A 22,148-nucleotide genomic window follows, 5' to 3' on the forward strand; every position below is an offset into this window, starting at 1 on the left:
CCTGTATGTATACATATATATGTGTGTATATAAGACTTGCTGATATCATGTGGTGATCTTTATATGTCTGGTTGGATATACACATGACGTGTTCATCTGTCTAATAGCTAACAATTGGCCCTGAATCTCATTTACCAAATTTGGGTAATTACTGACGTGTTATACTGTCAGTGACTGGATTATAGGTTTGAAGGTGTAAGATCTTCCTGAGGTGATGAAACGGCTGATAATGTAAGCTTATAAAATCATTCTATGAACCCTTTCCCTGGTTGGGTATTGCGACTGTCAGATGTTCTCTCACGCAGTCACGTGGTGTTGATCTACGTAGATATACGTACCGTACTGTTTCTCTATATATGTACAATCCGAGTTTAACGAGTCGAGTGCGCCCTCCAACGTATGCTATGCACATATGCACATGCGCCTACAATCATCTGGGCTGTTAACTAATAATGATCGAAATTACCAAGTAACCATGAAGGAATCATATTTCATTTATATGCTATATTGAGAACCATGTGTATTATTCTTACACTCATATATATATATATATATATCTAATATATAAATGAAGCAAATATTTACCAACATAAAAATTAGGAGGATATGATGAACATATAAACGATTTCTGAAATTGGTGAGCAAAATTGGAACACAAACCATTAAACTGCAATGAACTGCTATATAAAATGAAATATAAGAGAGGCATATGAAAAACACAGCATTAGCAAACCTACATTACAGAGAACAGATTGATGGTTAAAAATCATAGTTCAAAACTTAGAATAAAGCACTGAGCAAAAGGATGGACTCCTTTGTCACTTCAAACCTGTTTTTACAACCCACGAGGAGAGAGCCATGAAAGCGCCCGACACAGGTTTCTTACAGGAATGTGGCACTCCACAAACATAAAATAAAACCACTTCATAAAGTCCCAGGAAATGCTACAATCGGTCGAACTAGACTAGCTGGCCAAAGGTGGAGTCTAACTAATCTGACAGCATTGCTCTCAAATGAACAAAACAGCACAGGAACTGTATGTTGCCTACCTATGAGGGTAGAAAATGTGGAAAAGATTTCTCACATACTTTGAATTGGTCCTAAATTTCTGTAATATATTTGAACAGAAAACTACAAATTTGATATGACCTGATATTGTGTCATGGCCACAGCCAAACATAGTGTGATTTGCTTTGTAGGGCTCACTCTTCTTACCATAGTAACATGCATACTTTGAATTTTGTTAATTATTTCAGAAAATTAATACACTGTTAGAATTACCTTTGTAATCAACTAATGACACATTCCTAAAATTTCCACTGCTGCACTGATGGCTTTTCCATACATCCTGCTCAATGAAGGTGCTGTGGAAACAACCATACTGCAATGACACAGACAAGATTACTTAACATTTCATTTCTGAAACTCAATTTTAAAGTTATGCCCGAACTTCACTTGGGTTTGACCATCGAACACATTTTTGTGGAAGTCCCGAGAAACATATGCCGTGCACCAAAATTGCACTATGAAATAACATGTTCCACATTGATTGGTGGGACAGTCATCTCAATATCTTGTACACTAAATATAAATATATGTATCTAGATATGGTCATTGATCAGTGAATTATATGTGCCAGATGTTGCATGCCCGATATACAGAACTCCCTCTGCCCGATGCATTCACAATAGTCTACAAATACATGATGTGGTTTTTACCCAAATTGCTTTAACAATTCTTACCTTCGTGGTCGAAAAATATAGAAAGAAACCACCACATGAAAATAGGAATGTGTTGTGACCACAGCCTAAGTATCTGTAGGTGACATGATTGCTGCATTGGCCAGAGGTACAGGTGACACTCACATTTCCTGAACATTGCAGCTAGTGTGCTTTCCCTGGCCCAGGCACCCTCCGTGGACATCCTCTTAGCCCTGTACCTTCCAGTCTGGCTGTATCTTGGACGAGGCAGGTCGTCTTGGTGGGACGAGGTAGCTGGTTCAGAACTACCATCTTTCAAATTCCCTGTCCCAAAAACTTTATGGAAAGGCCTGCGTCTCCTCCTTCTTTGGATATTTACAATTCGACGCCCAACCAGTTCAACCTTTGTAAAACGTCTCTGTTTTTTTTTCTAGTAAGAAATATGTAAACTGATAAGAAACAAGTAAATTTGAAATGCTATAAAACTTTATAGAATTAACGTAATAAATATATAAGTAAAATTCGTATTATGCACCCTTGATGCTATAGCCTATACAGCAAGAGTCATGAACTGACCAGGCCTTTTTCTTAACCAGAATACAAAAGTCACTGTAGTTTGTGTGATGTACAGTACATGAGAATATACTTCATCATAGTAATATAGCAAGAACTACTAACAATGTAGCAGTGACAAACATCGTTTTTACAATGAAAGAGCTCTGCTGGTTTACACCAAAAAAAAATTAACTGTGCTGTCAATGTCTACAAGGGAAAAGAACCCAAATTAATGTTTATCGAGTGGTTTGTGGTGTAAAAACAAAAGGTGTAAATTGAAAAGAACATGGGTACTTGGTTTATGTGAACAAAATTCCTCCGTCACCAATTTCGAAATGTATATATGGGATCCAGGATGCCTTATACTGTCACTGTCAGCTATAATTGAAAAAGAAAGCAGGGTTGTAACAAACTTTTTTTGTTACAGTATACAGCAGGTCTTCATATCAATTCGCAAGCACATGATCACTTAATTATTTTTAATCTAGCCGACCTATCATGTAACGACGTGGGTGTACCCTTTGGTAAATTTGGCCTGGGGTAGGTCTAGATTGAGTTGGTACGGCTTGCCTAAATTTAACTATGCTTACGCCTGTTAGGCAAAATTGAAAACTATTTATTAACTAGCTTAGAGTAAGGCAATGCTAGAAAAAAATCAAATCTGATCTGTTAACCTTACTAGTTTCGCAAGTTCATCCCGTACATAAATTTTCTGTGATTCGTTCAATCTTTCTTGAAGCATAAATTCGTAGTATTAAACATTACCGGATTGTTACGAATACGACAAAGCAGCCGACGGATTAAACGTACCGCCTGCTTTCCCGCGATTCGATCATATTCTACGTCACACTTTGTACGTCATTCGCTACTGTTCGTACTGTACCTCAAAATATCTGTAACAACTATACATGTCAATGCATGTAATTCCCAAACTCAAATGTAGCCTTATATATGAAATTCTAGTCTCAAAATACAACCGTGGAACTCGTTAATCAGTTCATCGCAGTAACACTAGCATACATCATGAACGAACAATAGCACTGTCTGGCAGAACAACACTGGCCACAAGAGTAAACTTAAATCAAGGATAATTAAAAAAAAAACATTGCATTAACAGGGTAAACCTCATAAAAATAGGTTCAAAACTCACCAGTAAACATCACACTATACTTTGTAGTTTGCTTTCGTGGAGTGCGGACGTATTTTCGGCTGCTCTTCATTTTTCGTTGACCACACACTTGTGTGTTTTTTAACGTTGGCCTTCCAATAGTTTGTAGTTTGTTTAGTGTAGTTTTCGCTTTGTTGCGTGGTTTTTGTTTTTCGTAGGTGCGTGGCTTGCCACACCCCTAGCTGTCATGGCGGCTCGCCGTGACAGCAAAATCGTATTGTTGAGTTTTTCGGGGGAGGCTGAAGTCGTCCCCGGACAAGTTTTGTCACTTTTCGTTCTGCTCTGTTGGTTTAAAGGTCCCTGGAGAGGTTGACGCGCTTCAGCGTAAACCTCTCCGGGGTATAAATTTTTTTGATGTTCGGTTCACCTCGGAGGCTGCCCGCGTCCGAGGTGTCCATGTGTTGGAGGGAGTTGAGGGACTGAAGGTCACACCGTATGACAGTTCGGTGTGGGTGACAGTCCTCCGTCTCCCTCTGGACATGTGTGAACAGGTTGTTGTGCGGACACTGGGGCGTTTTGGCAAAGTGACCGGCTACGAGGAGCCGATATTCCTTAAATGTAATGGTATCAAGACCGGGACTAGACGAGTTAGAATCGAACTCAAGTCCGATATCCCCTCTACCTTGTGGGCTAATGGGCACAGGGCCCACATTGCATACCCGGGCCAGCCTCGCACTTGTTGGAGGTGTGGTCTAGAAGGGCATGAGGCCAGGTTGTGCCCGAACAAGCGGTGTAGCCGCTGTTTACAGGTTGGGCATACCCTTGCCGAGTGTAAAGGGGATATCGTGTGCAACTCGTGTGGGAAAACGGGCCATCTCGCCCGTTTATGCCCAGACCGCTCATACGCCGCGAGAGTGGCTACGGGCGTGGTTGAAGCGGTCCCTGACCCGGCCTCTGACACCGTACCACCTGATGCTCCTGTCATCGCCCCAGTGTCCGACACTAGCGTTCCGGTGGAGGCTTTGTTCCCCCTTCCGTGTCCGACCTCTCCCCTGATCGAACTTGCCGAGACTGCCAGCCTGACCACTGAGGCAGAGCAGGAAAAAACGGCGGAGATGGTACTAGCGGAGTGGCATGCGGCGCAGGATGCCGCTTGTACTGGTTCACCGGTAGCTACGCCCGTTATCGGTGATGCTAGTTGGGCCCCGAGTCAACCGGCCCAAGAGACATTGAGTGGCCCAGATTCTGACTCGCCAATGGAGGACTGCACTACAGCCTTATTAGTTGTGGCTAAGGAGTCCTCCGATTGGTTTGATGAGACGAAACAGGCCACTGATCTCGAGTGGCCCTTCCACCCTACCCGCAGCCGCTATACCGGACACGATGGTCGCTAGTGGACCTCCTGTTCCTGACAGGGAGGTCCACTCGATCAAGGTTGACGAGGAGCTAAGAACTCTGCTCCCTCAAGAAAAGGGGGAACACTGCTTGGGGCCTGAAAAGACCCATATTGGGAAAACTTTGCAGGTAATGCGCATGCCTGTTGTCTACCATCGGGACGGCGTACCCCGGATGAAATTTTGGAGTGGGTTAGTTGTCAGGTGTGGGGGGGGGGGGGGTTGTGTGGTCGTTACATAATATGGGTTAGGGGGTTCTGTTTGTGGTTTGGAGTTTGCTTTTGGGGGCTGGTTTGTAGAGCTTTATTGTTTTGGTTCTGTTGACCTTTGGGTCCGTGTCCTTTTCATGTCACGTTGAACGCTACATTGTATACATTTGTGGGTGAGAGATTTCTGTTTGTGGGTTTTCAGTTGGGTTTATGGTGGTTGTTAAACAGACTGGGATTCTTTTTGGTTTTGTTGACCTTTGGTCCGTGTCCGTTTTCTTTGCACGTAACAAGCGACCAACTGATACACGATGTCTACAACTACTTCAAGATGTCCCCCAACAGGCAAAAAAAGCTATGCTGAGTTCCAGAAATTTGTGGATATTGATGCCCACCGAATTCTTAAGCCATGCCAGACACGTTGGCTGTCTGTAGTCCAGTGTGTTAGTCGGATTTTGGAACAATGGCCGGCCCTCGTTCTGTTCTTTACTGCAGAGGCAGGTGCGAATACGTCCTTGGAGACCTGACAGGTCTGTGTTATGTTCCAATCGAATGGGTTTCACCTACACCGGCTAGGAACAGAAGTTGAGCGAGTTGTAAAGATGTTCTGCCAAAACTTCAGGAAGCCAGTGCAGAATCTTGCCACGGTCAATGTTGATGACGAATCGCAGTGTTTACCACTTGATAAGGTCTACCCGGGGATAATGGCATATGAGTCTTTGGGGAAAATGCTTCCACATGAGAGGGGAAGCTTTTTGCGAAGATGCAGACATTGGTGCAGGGAAGCTGTGCGCCAAATTACACAGAGAATAGACTTATCTGACCCAGTTCTGATCGCTTTTAAAGATGTTGACATCAAATCGGCCGGTGTTCTTGCTCAGAGATTTCCGAGGATTAGTTTGTCTAAAGTGCAGGCAATTGATCGACAATGGCCTTCCCTTCTGATTGAAGACAACGTCAAGAAAGGAGGGTGGGAGAGCAGAGTCTGAGCCGCCTTCCCGAGTATGCAGATGTGGCAATCTTTATGCTGCAAATGACCTTGCCGCAAAGTACTGCAGAGGTAGAGAGGACCTTCTCCAAGCTGAATGCCAACAAAACAAAGCTAAGGAGTTCCCTCGCTGTACGCACCTTGGAAGCCATCATCCAAACGGCAGAAAACTTCCCTACGCATGTTCAGGTCAACTCAAGGCTCACCCACTTGTACACAAATGCAAGGAAAACCTACATGGAAAGATACACCGAAAATGAGCGGAACCGACATGCGGAGACTGAAGAGGGGAGGGGGACTTTGAATGATATGTTTTTTTTTCTTTCTTTTTTTAACATATTTAAAGATCTCTTTAATTCAAAACTACATGATAATACACTTAAAGTTTTTGACAATAACAAAATTGGTCTCTTACTTAATAAAGCAACTGAATTTAATCATCGTGTTGTTACAGATTTTTATATTTTGAACTGAGTCGTCCCAGGCAGCATCACACAGCCCAAGAATGTTATTTATCTCGATTTCAACAAATATTGCTTTATTTCATTTTTCAACCTCTAAATCCCAATATCTCATCGATTTCATGTGCAGATTGTGCGGGTGTTGGGAGACGCGATCAGCGCCGTAGCGACCGGGTGGTGTGTGTGTGGGGGGGGGGGGGGTGACACCCCCAATTCTCCTAATAAGTTGATTAAGTCGGCATTTAAAACCTCAGTCGGCAAATGAAACATAACATTATTCATAAAAGAATCCAGGCTGTTCAATAAAACTTTAAGTCGGCATTTTTTTCAATATCTTTATTGTTTTGATAGTATCATCAAGATAGATTATATTGTAACGCTACCTCGTCCGTGGTGTGAGATCAGGTCTCGACTGGAGTCTGGGATCACTGGAACGGAGTTCTGTTCTGAAAAAAATACTCAGGCACACAAGGTATAAAGCAATCTATTTACAACACGACTTGCTTTCAGTTTCATGCTACAGGCATTAAAGGAACATCAGAATACATTTATTAAGTATATATATATGAGGAAACATCAACGCAACACAATGTAGGACCCTGATGACAACTAGTCAGGTGTAGAGTCCCAGTATATGACCTGCGGAATATTCCTAATTCCGCCAGAAACCAGTATAATAGTATATTCCGCAAAAAAATAGCCGGAACAAGCCTCCTTTCCGTTGTTCAGCGGAATCCACTCAATTCCTCGGGGTGGGCGGAATAACCTTCCTTTCCGTTGACCGGAATTGCCCTCTGTTCCGCTGTTAGGCGGAATACCGTCAATTCCGCGGGTAGGCGGAATAGCCCCTCGTTCCGCTGTTTGGCATAATAACCCTCTGTCCCGCTGTAAGGCGGAATACCGTCAATTCCGCGGGTAGGCGGAATAGCCCTTCGTTCCGCTGTTAGGCGTAATAACCCTCTGTCCCGCTGTAAGGCGGAATACCATCAATTCCGCGGGTAGGCGGAATAGCCCTGTGTTCCGCTGTTAGGCGAATTACCGACAATTCCGCGGGTATGGGGTGGAAAGATGGTCCCTACATCTAGGATATAACAACAGGTAAAATATGTGGTCCCGTAAAAATGACAGAGGCCCTCCCGTTAGGTCCAGAATACCAGCAGAAATATGTAAATGTAATTTCCCCCTTGATACGGAATAATTTAACCCCCAACCAGACAGATGTCGAGTTACACTCTGCCTGATAAATGTCACCGTTAATTTAGGCGTTGAACGTCTGGTCTCTATACGACCGATTTATATATATAGGTTGATTACTGGTACTTACTCTAGGCTCTGTTAGATTCACGGCAAAACTTCTACGGCGACGGTGTGCAACGACTCCAGAATATAAAGTTATTAGGGCTAACTAACAGTTGGTTTACCCAAATCGAACACAGAGAAATTGACTGACTATACAAACGACAAAAGTTCAATCACAACTTGACGATTCTAATTCTAATCTATATATATATATAACGACCCTTTGATAACGATCCTTTCTCTTCGGAGGCAAAAACAGGTGTGTTCTAGCCCTGCGTATCAGTGCAGGCTGGCCGTAACTTTCACACAGCACGTGTCAGGAAGTTAATGAACAAAGTTAAACAATAGTAGCGGAAGCTTCCGGCCCACGAGGCCTTCATGTGCACCCATCGCAGTGACGTTTAACAGCCGTAATCTACGGTAGCTTATTATGCACTACAATATTATTATGATTAAACAAAAATGTCACCTATTTTCGTAACACTATGTTGGAAAAGGATGATGACGTTTTTTCGCGTCGGTCTCAAATCAGTATGAAACCCACTAGGCTTTCATCAACGGAGACTGCCTCTTTCCTCATGTAGTTTCGTTGCGATGTCTCCCCAACTTGGTGGATGAGGGAGAATGCTTTTTTTCTGAGTCAGTTAAAATATTGGTGGCATCACATTCCATTGTAGACATGTTGAACATGGCCAACAGTAGTAAGAACCTGTCTCTCCGAAAGACGTGTCAAAAAATAAGGGGTCGATTGAGATGGATTGGAGCTATCCCAGTATGCACTGAGACATGTTTTTTGGACAAGACCCATATTGACAATCATCCCCCAAGATGCCTTCCTTTTTCTCAAGGTCAGTGCCATTCCATTCAGCATATCTTGACTTTCTCCGCAGAGGCGTATTTCTCATAACTTTTTCCTTGGCATACCTGTTAGTTTTTCTTGCGATCTTTCGCCGTTTATCTGGGGCTGCCTTTTTTGGACGATGGTGTTCTGGGGAGGGGTGTTTCGTTGCCTGCTGGTCGTCCTTTTGTAGATTTTTGAATGTTTCAGTGGGTGGTTGGCCGTTTCTTCTCTGCGTATGTACTGTGGGCGTATGTACTTTTTTGGCTCGCTTGACCTGAGTTTCGTTTGTAAGAATGGAATGGTTCGGTAGGGTCTGTGTACTTTTCACGTAAAGCGCTACATTGTATACATATGTGGGTTAGTGAGAGATTTCTGTTTGTGGGTTTCAGTTGAGGTTTTAGTGGTTTTTATACAGACTGGGATTATTGTTGGTTCTGTTGACCTTTGGTTTGTGTCCGTTTTCTTTGCACGTAAAAAGCAAGAATCACCGAAAGCAGTATCAGCAATGCTGTCTCCAAAGTTATCAGTATCACTTTCGTCGTCCGAATTTATCTTGAAATACACTCCAAAACGTCCGATAATAATTCCGAAACTAGTGAATGTTTTGCTCTTACGACTGCCTATTCACTGTTGGGAGTAGTATCGCGAATTTGACCATGCTCCGTAATGCAATCTGCTTAAGTTAGGACTTGGCATATAATTTGCCGATTTCATATGGATTTATGGTCAGGTTCGGCGTTATAATAGCTTCTTATACCATCTACTATTCGCTGACGCGATATCTAGTGCCTAGTGTCAACCAATCGCAAGCCACATTGCAATATTTCGGGTGTTTACATGAAAGCCACGATCGTGGCTTTCAGCAGGATAACAGTTTAATATTAAAAGGGGAGGCATGTAATGTTTTGATATGGAATCATATTGGGTGATAATTTATATGTGTACACCTTGTATTGACTGGGAACCTTTTTACGTGACCCGCCATGCGGGATTCAAAACGTCACGGCCAAACGCCACTACCGAATCATCCCATTCTCATAAACGAAAGTAAAGTCGAGCGAGTCCAAAAATTAATATGCCCACCGACCTGCAGAGACAAACCCCCAACCACCCATTCAAACATTCCAAAAACCACGAAAGGACGACCAGCACGCAGCGAAACGTAACATCCTCTCCCAAGCACACTACCGTCCAAAAAAGGCAGCCCCAGATAAACGGCGAAAATCGCGTTCAACCTAAGGCGAATGTCACACTTCACCGCCTCCAGGACTGCCTGCCAACTGGCAGATGTTCTCCTAAAAACCACATCACATCTATACCTCTAAAGAAGTGTTTTGCACAATAGAACAAACACAATACGGCGCAACACAAGAAAACTGGAGGATCTACCCAATATACAACAAAACCCTGCCCTATCGACCAGGAACGGTCTCCCGTTAAACGGTCGGTCCCGGTCTGAAACCACTCCCACAAGCTTAAAACAATGGAACAATGCCCAAAAAACATGGGCAGTACTCTCTAAGGTGTCAGTCCATGACCCAATCGTCAATGATACTGTTGTCTTTGGTTCGATTTGACCGATTATAAATTTAAAGCCAGGGTGGTAAGGTTGTCGGTGTGGTGACGCCCATGAGGGACGATGAGGTGACACAAATGACTGAGTGAAACGATTGGTATTGTAGTATGCAGTATATTAATCGCTCGACTCTAGCGAGCTCTAAATGTGAAAGAAGAAAATAAGAACCACTTCTTAAGGAATAATAAGCAGTACAACTTCATCATTAATCAAAGGCAACACTCCTTTAATTTTATAGAATAAAATTGGAAAGCTCCTTTAAGTTGGATAAGTGAGCTTAAAATAACCTGGCCACAGAACAAAGACAATTAATCTTAGACATATCTAAGAGACGTTCTTTGGACAAAAGGATAACTGAAAAATACAGACAATACATGTGCAGTCAACCCTTTGACATGGTATAAAATGGAACACCACTGGGGGTCTCACTTTCATATCACCTTATCTTTGCTTCCAACTGTAATATCAAACATATGGGGATTTTCCCTTCATATAAATGGCAGTTCAATTGGGATACAAGTCGAGATAATCAATCTTAGTAGGAATACAACTGAAATACATATTTACCTCTGAGCTTTTAACGTGCCACGCAAAGGTGAAAATAAACATTTTTCGAAACAATGAGGTGTCGCACACACGAGTAATAATTGCGAGCACTGAATAGTAGGTGAAAAGTTAAACTTTTGTTAGAGACTGTGAGGGGTGTCCAACCCTCAACCAAAGGAGCTGTGGGAAGCCAAAGAGGTAAATAATGCGTATTCCCACATAATAATAAATTTATATAATACATACCATATATTAAAGTGCTGTTATCATGAAATAAAACATGCTCAAGAGCACTGTACAAAAGAACTAAAACCTGGAAAGTAAAACATGATATAAGAACATGAAAATATAAATATACATAAATATGTGCACAGTAAAGTGAATAAAACAATGTATTGTGAATAACATTAATGCCCATACTCAAGCCAAAAAAGACGTTTTCAAATGCTTGTCAAAAAGATATGATATTTCTCAAGTGATGATGAAAAGTATTCCAGACCTGCTGCACTGATTGAGAAGGATAATAACACAATAGCTCTTGCAGGGTCCCTCTCTTGCTGCATCTGTTTCAGTAAAACCCAAGCAGGGTTCGACTCCCGCCAAGGAACGACTGTTAGCAAGCAAATTTTATACTGGTCGAAAAGCAAGCCCTGATTTGAATGGCAAGCTGAATAGTATGCGCAAAGCATGGTACACTAAATGAGTCAAAATTCGACACTGCATTGGCGATGTTTGCTACATTATCATGTACGACTGCGAACACTTCATGGATGTTCCATTCAGCACTGATCCGCCGCAAATCGTTGGCAATATTTTCGGCCGTGTGGCACTCGGAGGGTACCGCTGTCCCTAAGTTCATATTTACTATTGCCTAGTCTTTGTTCTTTCCATGGGCAGTAATCCCCAAGCAGGCATCATGTGGTTGACAATGATAGTAGTGCTAGGTTCTGAATTTCATGTGAGATTTTAATGCGCTGGACATCATATAACGCCGCAATGTGTTTCCGCAAAGTGGCAAAACTTTGCACACGAAAATTTGGCTGTACAAAGTTCCAAAACCTCCGAAATGAACTGGTCCAGAGACAGGGGCCTTATATCCTGATAAATTATTTGTAATAGCTTGTCAAATAGTTTCTGTCTTCGTTCAGCATTACATCGACGATTCTCAGTCTGTTTAAAGTACCCAGCAACATTGGCTTGCCTAAGTCCTGATGGACTGGCTTTGGATTGTGGTACTCCTCCCGGGTGTTTTACGGTTAAATGTTTTCCAAGTGAAGAGGTACTGCTGCCAGAATATGGCAGAACACTTGAAGAAAGCGAACATTTTGCACCTTTTCCACCCCCTTCTTGTTCAATAACTTTAAAAAACTTGCATACAAAACTTTTCTTGTTTGAAGCCATTTGTAATGGGATAAAATTAATGAATACTACTGACCAAATAGCCCAGTTCTCTCACTGGTTGATTTTAATTTCTTAAGCAAATTCTCTCTCATCACTGTTTCATTGGCACCCGTTTTGGCCTAATCTTAAACCGACAACGTTTATTTCTAGCAATAATTATTTAACTTTCTGCATAAAGCTGATAGCAATCTATTAGTCTCTAGAGTTGATACTTTTTTGGGGGAAATAAACATACCAAAGGTATTTACATTCACTGGGACCAACGTCACCATGCCACATCATACACATTCATAAAATATTGTCATCATACAAAACCAGTAAAACTAAAAACGACTGATTATATAAGTTTCGATACCTTCTGTCCCCCTTTGCAACAAATTGGAGGTTATAGACTTTACAGCACGATCATCCACGATGACCTATTTTACTGAACTGATCAAGGGTACTACGTCAATGTAATGCATGACACTGTTCCCATTGTTCAATAAATAAGGCAAATTTATTTCAATTAGCACAACCCCTTTTTGCGAGTTGTACAGTCTGAAACCGTTCATAATCTACAAGCTTTCTCAAGCACGCAACGGTAAATTTATTTCATTCAGGATAGTCCATTTTACTGTAGGTGATGGAAGATTACAGCCGATGGCTGTGGAGCATCAACAAGGGAGCTTAGCTCAGTTTGCACATGCATATGCATTTCGTATTATGCTGTATTGTACACACTATTGAGCAGCTGAATTGAATGTTGCATGTGTTGGGGTGTAATTTATTTCCGTACACTAGGTTCTAGCATGGAGGTAAAAACAGAAGGAGAGAAAGCACTTCCACTGCACCATAAATAAATCAATAAACATGCCTCGTGCCCTTCTCTCCACTTTACCCGAAGCACTGTTGCTATTATATTACAAACCGCCCTTGGCAACTGACCACAACAGGTCTTTGAAGTTCCATCATCGTTTCCGCCTTCTATAGGTGAAAAAGCGACGGCGGTGCAAAGAAGCAAATGAATATGCATGAAGGCAAAGTTCAAAGTGTATGCGCAGTTCACATAGCGTGGGTATACTTCATCGAAACGGATGCGCAGTTCACTATCATCGCAAAATATTTATCCTAAAACAACTCCGAAATCAATTGCTATTTTCGTTTCGATATTATAGGCGTATTGGTATACGACTAAACTTCATGTTTTCTGAAAATATCGACGTAGAATAATCGAAATTCCTCTATAATCGGAACATCTTCTGTTATCAACATCGCTAGGAAGGGCCTATACGATACACCATATCTTAATCATGGCCGGGTATGTACATTTTCGTTATATGCATTTGAACAGCGTTCAATACTCCTTGTTATTGTGGTTTTGGAGTTTCGCGGAACTACTTAGCATTTCCTTTGTCACATGTTTCAATGGAGGATAATTTATTGTTACCTCCAACCTCCATGCTCCAACCAATGTTTGACCTATTTGCGTATTTGAGGAGTTAGTTAATCACCAATTTTTAGTACATTAATGTCACTAAAGGAATGAATATTTCTGGATCTTAAGCCTTAATTAATAAACAAAAAATGATACGATAATGTGAGAAAAATTATTCAGAACTGAAGGCCTATATTTGTAAATGCTAATGATACTAGCAGCAGGGACATTATAAGCCATGTTGGTTAATTCTTCAGGATCAGGTCCATTGGTTTTTTGTGGCCAACATGCCCTTATTATATTGTGGTATTTTGTTTCAGTACCCTTTTCACCAGGCTTATGCTCATTTATGAATGAGGGTAGGGGTTGGTAAGCCCTTGACCTCTTAACATTTTACTGTAGTAGAAACACTGGCTTAGATTTTAAATTAAATTTTGATATGTTTTTCTCTTTCTTTTTTTCCCCAGATCAAAGGTGAATCATTTGGAGGAGTTGAATAAACATTGTCGTCTCTGTGGAGTGAAAATGCTATACTCAGTGACAGAGCACCCAAACATAAGCTGAAGTGCTCAGAATTGGTTTTGAAAGCCACTGGGATTAATGTTCGTCAGGACAATAGTGACATTTTTCTCGACTTTATTTGTCATTGCTGTTTTTTTAAGCTTCACCGATGGAAAAACAACTACAATAAAAGGAAGCCATCACCATTGAATATTAGTTATTATCAGTTTGGAGCTCATTCTGATCCATGTGACATTTGTAAAGAACAGATAAGTCAAAGATCCTTTGTTAACACTGATGAAGTGCATGGCATAATCTTGAACAAATGTAAACAATTTGGATTTGATTCATGGATGTTTGAGAAAAGTTGCATTTTGGTAACTATCAACAAGCCTGGGACTTGTATACTTAAACGTGTTTGTGTCAATGAAGAAGGTGAGTGGCAGCTTGATGTTAGGGGTCACAAAATATATGCTGCATCTCGGTTGAATCCTGATATTCCACAAAAACTTGAAACTTCCAAAAAAAAGATGAGCGTGATGTTGATTTACTTTTGACATTCGTGCAGCAGTTGTCTTTTTGTGAAGGTAATGGAGATATATTTAACAATGATGATTTCAGCAAGCTTCGTGGTGATGACTTTCAAACAGAAAAATTTTTCACTGAAGATGGTAACTCATTCAAAACAATTTACCATAAGAACTGCAATAGAGTTTCCCAATCATCCAATCAAAGGTGTGATATCTGTGCACATTATCGGAGTGATTTATTTGCTGAGCGTAGTAGGTTGAGGAACCCAAGAAGGAACTTAAATCTGGCTTCTCATACTCGAAATGACTTGTTGTCAAGCCCCCTAAAAAAAAAATAAACTTCAACTACTGAAAAAGAAGCAAAAAACTTTGCGAAGTAAAGTCAATGTTCTTGAACAGCGAATTATAGATGTTTTTCGAGTGGAAGGTGTCAGTTTACAGAGTGAGAGAAGTGAGCTTATGAAGCATCTGTTTCTTTCTCAAGAAGATCACATCAAAACACTTATGCAACCAGGAAGTCCGCAGTTTTTGCTATGGGAACAACAAAAAGCAAATCTGATGAAACCTGCAAACCGATGGAGGTGGCGTCCAGAGATTATTAAATGGTGTGTGTCCCTTCATGCGAAATCGCCTTCAGCATACAATTTGATACGGCAAAGTGGCTTTTTATCCCTCCCCAGTCTAGTGACTATAAACAAATATATACACTTCACACAATCTGGGGTTGGTTTAAGCCCAGCAGTTCTGCAGCGAGTTGTGAGCGGAATTTCTGCACCACCAGGTGATAAGAAAGCACCAGTTGCTTACTTTGCAACTAAGGATTTGAGTGGAGACGATTTGTACCCCATCATATGGGAATGTGTGCGCCATTTGGAACTGCTGGACCTACATGTAAGAGCCATTGTAGGTGACGGTGCCTCCCGAAATCGGAAGTTTTTCAAGCTCCATCAAGCATCGTCAAATGATGGACTTACCTATTTTACTAGTAATCCTTTTAGTGATGGAGATAGGATTTCTTTTTTTTTGTGATGTGCCACACCTTCTCAAAACCACTCGCAACAATTGGGATAATTCTGGCAGCAACCAAAAGTGTAGACATTTGAGAGTGAGTCTATATTTAAGTCATTTACATGATTGAAATAAATATTAATAATGGTTTATTTGACCCGACAAAAATGACTTGCAGGAATTCGTTACTTACACACGATACAGTTTTAGACACACTTCTGATACTGTACTTGAAACTGTTGTTTTTAGCTTCCCCACGAACGCCCCCCCCCCCAAAGAAAACATTTCTACTAATTCGACCATGTTGAAGTGTCCAGAAAATAATAACAACTTTACTGTTTGACATATGGGATTTTACATTAATGATAACTTCCGATATGGTAACAAGAAGCTTAATATTAAACAGTAATTAGCATGATAACTGGCTGCCATTTTCACTGTCAGGTTTCATGCTGTAAAAATTAGTACATAATGGGTCATTATCATAAATCTGCAGTGGATCATGGAGGTACAGTATGAGCCGACTGACCTCCAATCTAGGGGTCCTTTTGTTCTCATCTACTTGCATCATGGAAATTGGGGGTATGCACAAATCTAATGGCTTTGATGGAATTTATGTTTTCTCAAATTGGTCAAATATTCAACAGATTTTGAAATTGTCCACAAACGTTGCCTCTGAAACTAGATAATAGTTTTTGAACGTGTTCAATTGTTTGAAAACTTTTGTGTATAATGAACATAAAGTTTACCCTTTAATCTCAATAATTTTTATCTTTTGACAGTTCAGGGGAAAAGATATACAATGGCATCACCTAATTACTTTACAAAACTGGGACCAGCAACTGAATGCACCATAACCTGGGTTGCGGCTTGTGCACAAGCTGACAAATGAGCATATCAATCTCACACCATCTTTGAGAATGCGTGTTTTCGGCTGCTCTCCACCTTTCGTTCACCACACCATTGTGTTTTTACGTTGGCCCTTCATTAGTTTACAGTTTGTTTTAGTGTAGTTTGTGTGTTTTGGGTTTGTTTCGTTTTGGTTTGTGTATAGGTGCGTGGCTTTGCCACACCCCTAGCTGTCATGGCGGCTCGCCGTGACAGCAAAATCGTATTGTTGAGTTTTTCGGGGGAGGCTAAGGTCGTCCCCGTACAATTTTTTTTCAGTTTTGCGTTCTGTTGGTTTAAAGGTCCCTGGAGAGGTTGACGCGCTTCAGCGTAAACCTCTCCGGGGTATGAATTGTTTTGATGTACGGTTTACCTCGGAGGCTGCCCGCGTCCGAGGCGTCCATGTGTTGGAGGGAGTTGAGGGACTGAAGGTCACACCGTATGACAGTTCGGTGTGGGTGACAGTCCTCCGTCTCCCTCTGGACATGTCTGAACAGGTTGTTGTGCGGACACTGGGGCGTTTTGGGAAAGTGACCGGCTACGAGGAGCCGGAATTCCTTGAATGTAAAGGTGTCAAGACCGGGACTAGACGAGTTAGAATCGAACTCAAGTCCGATATCCCCTCTACCTTGTGGGCTAATGGGCACAGGGCCCACATTGCATACCCGGGCCAGCCTCGCACTTGTTGGAGGTGTGGGCTGGAAGGGCATGAGGCCAGGTTGTGCCCGAACAAGCGGTGTAGCCGCTGTTTACAGGTTGGGCATACCCTGGCCGAGTGTAAAGGGGATATCGTTTGCAACTCGTGTGGGAAAACGGGCCATCTCGCCCGTTTATGCCCAGACCGCTCATACGCCGCGAGAGTGGCTACGGGCGTGGTTGAAGCGGTCCCTGTCCCGGCCTCTGACACCGTACCACATGATGCTCCTGTCACCGCCCCAGTGTCCGACACTAGCGCCCCGATGGAGGCTTTGTTCCCCCTTTCGTGTCCGACCTCTCCCCTGATCGAACTTGCCGAGACTGCCAGCCTGCCCACTGAGGCAGAGCATGACAAAACGGCGGAGATGGTACTAGCGGAGTGGCACGCGGCGCAGGATGCCGCTTGTACTGGTTCACCGGTAGCTACGCCCGCTATCGGTGATACTAGTCGGGCCCCGATTCAACCGGCCCAAGAGACATTAAGTGGCCCAGATTCTGACTCGCCAATGGAGGACTGCACTACAGCCTTATTAGTTGTGGCTAAGGAGTCCTCCGATTGGTTTGATGAGACAAAACAGGCCACTGATCTCATTGACTCGAGTGGCCCTTCCACCGCAGCCGCTTCCGCTATACCGGACACGATGGTCGCTAGTGGACCTCCTGTTCCTGACAGGGAGGTCCACTCGATCAAGGTTGACGAGGAGTTAAGAACTCTGCTCCCTCGTAAGAAAAGGGGGAATACTGTTAGGGGCTTGAAAAGACCCGTATTGGGAAAAATTTCGTAGGTAATGCGCAAGCCTGTCGTCTGCTATCGGGACGGCGTACCCCGGATGAATTTTGGAGTTAGTTAGTTGTTATGTGTGGGGGGGGGGGGGGTTTGTGTGGTCCTTACATAATATGGGTTGGGGGTTTTCTGTTTGTGGTTTGGTGTTGGCTTTTTGGGGCTGGTTTGTGGAGCTTTATTGTTTTGGTGGTTAGCCTTTGGGTCCGTGTCCTTTTCACGTCACGTTAAACGCTATATTTTATACATTTGAGGGTTAGTGAGAGATTTCTGTTTGTGGGTTAAACAGACTGGGATTGTTTTTTGTTTTGTTGACCTTTGGTCCGTGTCCGTTTCTCTGCACGTAAAAAAGTACTTGGCAGCACAGGTACAGAACAACATTATGCAAATACTCAAAAGTATTCTTAATTACCACATTATTACTCAGGTCATAGTTGTTAACAAATTATTTCCCTTGGAATTACAGTTAACATTTTTTAAGTTATTCCATTTTAATTTTCCTTGAAGCGTTTGCTTATCAGTCTTATTCAGGCTCAGGAAGTGACTTCCATCTCTGAGAATGTTTCCTCCACTCAGCTCATGAATGACCTTAAAAACAATTGATATGGAGAATTTGATGAGCCTCAAATTTGGACAATGAAATAGTTATTACACCCGAATTTTAATGTATTATGTTTCTATTTGCTGACGTAAATTTTACATTTCGAGCAAAATTTTGTTAGCGACCTCACTGTTATCACTATTATCATTGCAGGTTTTAAGCAGCACGGTTGCTAATGCAATTGAATGCATGGGCAATGATGAGATGTCCTCGACAGTCTTTTTCATCAGAAAGATGAACGAATGGTTGGACTGTATGAATGTTGCTAACACCACTCAGCATATTCGTAGCAGAACCCCAGACTTGCCCCCTACAGAACAGTTGATGATCAAAGATTTCAGGTATATCATCTTAATAGAAATGTTAAATTCGCTACTTATTTTCATCAGTTCCACAGGCATTTTAATCTCTTGTCATTGTGGTATTCTACCAACTATGTGACATTTTTTGAAAGGGCAGACTGCACAGACTGCAGGTATACACATGGAGATGAACGAACATTACTGAAAATTAATTTAAAAAACAATCAGGTTAATGAATCCATATTTACCTCAATGTGCACTTAAATAAAGCACAACAATTGTAGGTTCTGTTACTGATAACCAAATGTATTAGTCGACTGAAAGTAGAGAAATCAGGTGTTTGATTTTCTTGATTGATTTTCTTAAATCATAATAATATATAAGAGCTGTATAAAACACCTGTGCAAGCGCCTTTGATGTCACATGAAATACCTCTTTAGTGTACTAACACACTTTGACATACCTTATAGAGACAGATTTGGGGTACTTACTTGAAGCATTCTTTTTTTCACTTACAGTGGCTCGAGAGCACCTTCCTTGCATTTCTCAGTGAGTGGTATCATGAGTCACAAAATGCAGAAGATATTCCAAAGAAGGAACGATACAGGCTTTTTATAAGCAGGGAAACATATACTGGACATCAAATGGAGTTTTAGATCTTGACTTCTTTACTCTTTAGATGTTTCTATGGAGAAACTAATCTTAAAGTATAAAAAGATCGACATACCTTTAAATACTATGTCCTTTCACGTTCATATCCTGGATTGTTGCTAACGCCGGAATCCTCAGGCTAAGCCAGCTGGTGTTTAAGTTACCAGACTCTGTATAGGGTCGAAAGCTAGATACTATGGGCTAGATACTACAGGCTAGATGCTAATGATGGCGCTATGACGCTAAATAATATACGGCTTCGCGATCCAGTGGCTTCCAGTAAATAAATGGTATATGCTGTATCGCGTGAAGGCTTTCGCGACCGAATAGCTTCTAGGTACTAAAATGATATAGGTATGAACACGTAAACACTCTACGAATCGGTGGCGAATATTTTCGCCAGCCCCTTTTAGAAGTGTTGATGCTCACGCTACATCTATGGCTGTAGATATAAGTAAAAGTAGGTAAGGCGGACCTACGTATAAGTGCTATAGGTAGAATCAAGGGTAGGCTATATATAATTGGTAACGCTAAAATGTTCCTCGAAGTTAAGTCGACTTTAAGGTTGGATAAAGTGTCCTCGGGTAAAATCCACAGATAAAAATAAAAGTTCTGTTAAAAGATCCTTAAATATACTAAAACTCGAGAATCAATCGCTGTAGAAGTCGTTCGCTACAAAATATATACGGTTTGCCAGGTTAATCGCTCGCGTCGCTCGTCGGTTGTGCCCACGCTTCCTAGAAACTTTCTAACCCCTGAAAATCAGGGGCTTCCGGAAACCCGTCACGGAATGTTCAATTCTAAAGGAGGGTGGACGAAACTAAATCACTACAACTCCATCATCATAGCAACTGAGAGGTTCAAGCAGCAAATCTTGCAAATCAGTTTGGCATATCACTCAAGCTGAACATGAGGTGTTATTATTCTCATCACCATGACCGTGTAAGTCAATAGTAAAGTTAGTAAATATCCATCAGAGTAATTAAGCTTATAGAGCCGATACAAATCAACAAGTACCCCTATTACGTATTATCATGTATAATAGTGATACGTTGTTGTTTTATTTACAGTTAAATCCTTTGTGAGCCTGGCCAAGGAACTCCTCCAACTTCCAGATGTTGAATACGTTTTGAGTGAAAATTTTTCCCAGGATCCTTTAGAGGAATACTTTTCCAGGCAGAGAGTGTATGGTGGAAGTAATGATAATCCCACAGTGGAGCAATTTGGCCATAATGCTTTATCGTTAATGGTTGCTGGTAGCAAAGCTATGAATTCAGTTCGAGGTAACTGTCGAAAAAGACCTAGAGACGAAGATTACCTGTAGTCGGGTTCCAAATGACTTTTTGATTTGATTTTAGTGCTGATCTCTGGTCACAGGGTCAAATATAAATATTTTCAGAATTGAATCATACTTCTTGATATTATTATACACATTTATTAGGGGGCGGGGCTTGAGTTGATTTTTTAGCTCATACCAGCATGCTGGTGTGAGCTATTGTTACAGTGCGGCGTCTATCACTCTATCATTCTATCACTCTATCCGTCAACAATTGGTAAAACCGCTCCCACTCGCACAGTGTTTGATGGAATTTCATGAAACTTGGACACAAGGACCATTGGATATAGGGCCATCAGAGATGGTCCGAAATTTGGGGTCAAAGGTAACATGTGGGCCGTAATGGGCCATTTTGTGGAAATACGCAAAATGCTTCTTCTCGTACAGATTCCATGGTACAATGTTGAGGGTTTGTCACGATAGTACTATGGAAGTTTTACCTTCAGGGTGTTCATGAATTTGAGATGAAAGATCAACTAGGGGTCTTTTGTGGCCCGGGCCGCGGCCCTATATTTTCAAATTGCTTCCGTTCGTACAGTGTATGGCCAGTTATAATGAAACTTGGTCACATTGTTCCTCGGGATGAGAGTTACGAGGGGTGTTCGGAAAATTGAGGTCAAATGTCATTTCGGGGGTCATTCTTTGTAATATTTTCAAATATCTCAATCTCCTCAAGATTTTGATGGATCATATTCAAAGTTGAACTGATGATTGTTGGATTGTGTATGAATTAGGTCATGCCTAATAATTTTTGGTCAAAAGTTAATTAATTACAATTAATCCCCATTGTTTAAAAAAATCTGAGCCTTCACCTTTTGCCAAAGCTCCTTTAATTTGTCTTCCAGTCTCTGCAGTGCTTGTTTACATTTGTGGTTAAGCTCTGCAGAGGCTGTTAGTGGAATTAAAGCAGGACTGGGAGTTGTTATTAACTGTCGAACTGTAAGCATGAGAGCCCTATAGCCAATCACCACTTGCCGATTCTTAGAAGTCTTTGAGCCTGAGGTATTGTAGGCAGCCAGCCAAAATTTTGGCAAGGAGTGCTTTTAAAAGGTCTGCTCAGGTAGAGGGGAGAAAGTTTAATAGGGTAGGTCAGTGGTATTGTTTGAGAGAGTGGGTAATATAGGATTTAAAGGGGGGAAATAGGAATTATAGCCAGTGGTGTGGCCAGGATTCTGCTAAAGGAGGGGGGGGGGGTATCCCTCACGGGCCCAAAATTGGTGGAATCTGAAAAATGGACAAAAATTTGCTGGGCCGTAAAGTTTTGTGGGCCCTACATTTTTAAGCTCGAAAAGGTATGAGCTTCTGCACCATTGGTGCTCTAGTTTTGGGAAATGGCTTCGAAACATGGTAAGTTAACATATT

General features: G+C 41.7%; 2 pseudogenes; both read left to right on the forward strand.

Annotated features, from left to right (window-relative positions):
- The first annotated feature begins 10,993 nt into the window (after positions 1-10,993).
- Positions 10,994-15,690, forward strand: LOC139981925 (uncharacterized; annotated as a pseudogene).
- A 343-nt stretch (positions 15,691-16,033) lies between these two features.
- On the forward strand, positions 16,034-21,779 carry LOC139983747 (uncharacterized; annotated as a pseudogene).
- The last annotated feature ends 369 nt before the right edge of the window (positions 21,780-22,148 follow it).

The sequence above is a fragment of the Apostichopus japonicus genome, chromosome 16, assembly GCF_037975245.1.
Source record: "Apostichopus japonicus isolate 1M-3 chromosome 16, ASM3797524v1, whole genome shotgun sequence".
Lineage (NCBI taxonomy): Eukaryota > Metazoa > Echinodermata > Holothuroidea > Aspidochirotida > Stichopodidae > Apostichopus > Apostichopus japonicus.